Source organism: Pongo pygmaeus, chromosome 5, assembly GCF_028885625.2.
Source record: "Pongo pygmaeus isolate AG05252 chromosome 5, NHGRI_mPonPyg2-v2.0_pri, whole genome shotgun sequence".
NCBI lineage: Eukaryota > Metazoa > Chordata > Mammalia > Primates > Hominidae > Pongo > Pongo pygmaeus.
Genome location: NC_072378.2, coordinates 168,370,049 through 168,374,108, shown reverse-complemented (window position 1 = coordinate 168,374,108; position 4,060 = coordinate 168,370,049). Strand labels below are relative to the sequence as shown.

At 54.1% G+C, this 4,060-nt stretch overlaps 1 pseudogene; it reads left to right on the top strand.

Moving 5' to 3' along the window:
* Positions 1 to 3,277: 3,277 nt before the first annotated feature.
* On the top strand, positions 3,278 to 3,764 carry LOC129039396 (putative uncharacterized protein FLJ45177; annotated as a pseudogene).
* Positions 3,765 to 4,060: the final 296 nt, after the last annotated feature.

The window sequence follows — 4,060 nt, the reverse complement described above, 5'->3', positions numbered from 1 at the left end:
AGTCTGAAACAATTCTGATTTATCTAGTTTTATTGTTCATTTTGTTCTCCTACCCTGTAGTGTGGGCTAGAGGGACATTCACTGTAATGGGACTCCACCACCAGGGATCAAGGTCTTCACTACTGAAGGCTGTCATCAAAGCATGCCATCACACCTAGGGAACTGCTAGCCAGACTCTCTTATGAATGTAATGGTTAATTTTCAATAATTGGTTATTCACTGATTAACGAGTCTTAGTTAGCTTCCTCTCTGGTTTACCTTGGACCCTGACCTCCCGAAGTAGGGTAGTGTCAGGTACATGTCACTGTTGAACAGCAACCATGGAACAGTCTTCTATTTAGATCCTAAGTGCTCTGAGCTCTTAGCCAGGGAAGTTGGTGATTCTGTTTAGTGAGACTGTTTTTCTTTGTTTCTCTTGAAGTAGAGATGCAGTGTGAAAACTTTATTCATGCAAGAACGAGGCATGTGAAGGAAGGAAAATGTGAAATGTGGGAGAGCACTGGGTGGCCTTGCAGTCCCTCCCCACGTGATAACGATGGCAGTGCAGCTGTAGGTGGCAGTGCGGCTGTAGATGGTAGTGTGACTGTAGATGGCAGCGTGAATGTAGATGTTAGCGCCACTGTAGATGGCAGTGCGGCTGTAAATGGCAGTGCGACTGTAGGTGGTAGTGCGGCTGTAGATGGCAGCGTGGCTGTAGGTGGTAGTGTGGCTGTAGATGGCAGTGCGGCTGTAGATGGCAGTGCGGCTGTAGGTGGTAGTGCGGCTGTAGATGGCAGCGTGGCTGTAGGTGGTAGTGTGGCTGTAGGTGGCAGTGCGGCTGTAGATGGCAGTGCGGCTGTAGATGGCAGTGCGGCTGTAGATGGCAGTGTGGCTGTAGATGGCAGTGCGGCTGTAGATGGCAGTGTGGCTGTAGATGGCAGTGAGACTGAAGATGGTAGTGCAGCTGTAGATGGTAGGATGACTGTAGGTGGTAGTGTGGGTGTAAATGACAGTGTGGCTGTAGATGGCAGTGCGGCTGTAGATGGTAGTGCGGCTGTAGATGGCAGTGCGGCTGTAGATGGCAGTGTGGCTGTAGATGGCAGTGCGGCTGTAGATGGCAGCGTGGCTGTAGGTGGTAGTGTGGCTGTAGATGGCAGTGCGGCTGTAGATGGCAGTGCGGCTGTAGATGGTAGTGCGGCTGTAGATGGCAGTGCGGCTGTAGATGGCAGTGTGGCTGTAGATGGCAGTGCGGCTGTAGATGGCAGCGTGGCTGTAGATGGCAGTGAGACTGAAGATGGTAGTGCAGCTGTAGATGGTAGGATGACTGTAGGTGGTAGTGTGGGTGTAAATGACAGTGTGGCTGTAGATGGCAGTGCGACTGTAGATGGCAGTGCGGCTGTAGATGGTAGTGCAGCTGTAGATGGTAGTATGACTGTAGGTGGTAGTGTGGCTGTAGATGGCAGTGCGACTGTAGATGGTAGTGTGACTGAAGATGATAGTATGACTGTGGATGGTAGTGTGACTGTAATGCCTCAGGTCTGAGCACCTAACATTTCCACACTAAACAAGGAAAAGGGTTGGCTGCATGAGACTGCAGAATAGAAGTGGAATGGAAAGCTTTTATTTAATCTGGCCAGCCTGCCCTGTATCCATGAGGTTACGTTGACATGAACTGGGACTTCCAAGCAGGCCCAATCGCCATAAACCTTAGCAGCTTGGTTTCCTACTGATTTGAACAGCAGCTTGGATTTTGTCATTTTTTAATTCAAAAGAACAGGAGTGTATTGGGTCGGTCACGTTGGTGTTCTACGTTCTGATGCAGCCTGTCCTGGAGAAACCATCAGTCTGTAACTCCCTCAACACGACTCTGCGATTCAGCGTTGATTGGGTCACTGGGACCAAGGGTCACTGATTCTTTTTGTAGCCTGTGATTTTTAGACAGAATGCCTGCTCTACTCTTAGCATCCTTAAATGTTTAGTAAGATCTCTGTCTAATTCTCTCCTTGTACTAAACCTGGGTTTTCAGTTCCTTCCAGGTCTCCATGGAAAACTGAAGATTCATGTGTGTTTTCAGAAAAGAGGTTCCAAGGAAAAGGGCAGCCATTTAGTTTTCACAAGTCTGGGCAGTGAGCGATTTGGAGCTTCCATCCTTGGCTGACATCATGAACGCCAATGTTGCTGGCCTCGATCGCAAGAAGGGTGGGACTTTGTGCTTAGCCTTCCTTGGGAAGGGCCTGTCCCTGGGTCACGTCCCCACTGACCACAGGAGGAAGAGAAGGGATGAGGATCCTGGGGGGCCTGGCTCTGCATCCACCCGTCTCTGTGTGGATGCCTCCTGTGTCCAGGGTGATAACTGGTCACCTGAATGAGTCCTTGGGGTCATTCCTGGCTTCTCCTGTCACTTGATCACCCCTCTGGCTGCAGGGAGTCCAGGACGGAGAAGGAGAGAGACCTCATTCTCCCTAGGGAATGCAGGCTGAGACCACCCATGCTTCTGGAGCAGGGTTTGGTGTGGAGGAGGTCCCTCCAGGGAGGGACAGTGAGCTGACGCTGTGACATTGCTCAGGATGGAGGCCCAGGGCAGACGGCGTCACCAGCTGCCGCAGAAGCCAGGTTTCCAGAGGGGCTGTGTCACCAGCCCTGGGGATGCCATGTTGATGTGCCTTTTGACACATTCCTGTGGAGTGTCTGAGGAAAAACAGGGCACACGCATTCCTGATAAGATTGCACCAAAAGGCCAGGGCAGGGGACCAGGCTCCCAGCCTCTCTCTGTCTCAGTTGGGGGCCGAGGGGCAGGGACAGCCAGGAGAAGGCCCAGCCAGATACTGCTGGCTTCCCCCAGGACTCCGCCCCACTGGCCTCTCAGTTAAACCTCTTCACCTGAGCGTCTCTTATGGCGTGGTTGAGTCACACATGAGAGGTTTTTGTCTGTCAGGAGGGGCTCTTCTTATGGGAGAACAGGGGCACGAGGTGTGTGGTGTGGCTCTCAGGGATGTGTCTGGACTCTATCACGTCTGAGTGTCCCCAGGGCCAGAGTGCTGGGGGCAGGAGCCTGTGGTTTATCAAGCACCTTCTGCCAGCTGAGGCCGTGACGTTTTGTCCCTCCCTGGAGAAGGCTTCAAGGTCAGCCTCTTCTTCCTTTGGTCCCGAGCTTGCCGTGTCTCCTACTCATTCCTCATGTCCACATGAAAGGGCAGTGTTCACAGGTGGGTTGGTCTGAGATTGAAACAGCAAGGCCTGGGATCTTCTGTTTGGGCAGCCCACTCGAGTCAGCCTCAGAGGAGCCCAGACCTCCTGGATGGCTTTCGGCAAGCCTCCCAGTGGGCACAGGCCACCAGACGCTGCGTGGACTCAGCTTCCACACTGCAGTGGGTACGGGCCTGGTCCTTGCACTACCAGGGACAAGGAGGAACGCTATGCCTGGTGGGGATGAGCACCCCATCTCATGACGAAGCAGTTCTCCAGGTCTGCCCCACTTTTCTGTAAACCTGGGGGTCCAGCTCAGTGCATTGGCTGGAAGGAGAGGAGATGCCTCCTGTCCCAGCTCAAGGTGCTCTGCCGACCCCACTGCCCACCCCAACCCTGGTGCTCCGGGGGACCCCAATGCCATAGATGCACTTCATGGGGAGCAACTGGGGCTGTTCCCGAGGACCAAGATGGGCAGAGACCCTAAAGATGTCCATGGATTGACCCCTGCTCTCTGTGGCCCCTGCCTGGCTGGCCTCCCCTCCTCACACTCTCCACAGTTCTCATGCAACGCAGCGCCTCTAAAAATGCTGTCCTGAAAATGTGCGCTTTGGGGAAGAGCAGCTTCCTCCTCTCCGACCAAGTTCGGGTCCCTTCTACGCTTCAGTGGCTGTAGGCAGTCGATGAGGGCCCTGGATGGGGTGGGCCGGGGGCAGGGAGGGGCGCTGTGGGCTCCGGTTGCTCCGGGCTCCGGGCAGACACACTAACCTGGTGTATTTGGAAATGCACCTGGGCGTGTGCTGACCTCTGTGTGGAGGAACACGGGTCTGTTCATCCCCCACTGGCTGCACCCTTGGGAGGCTGCAGCGTGCACTATTCGGCCCCTACACTGCAG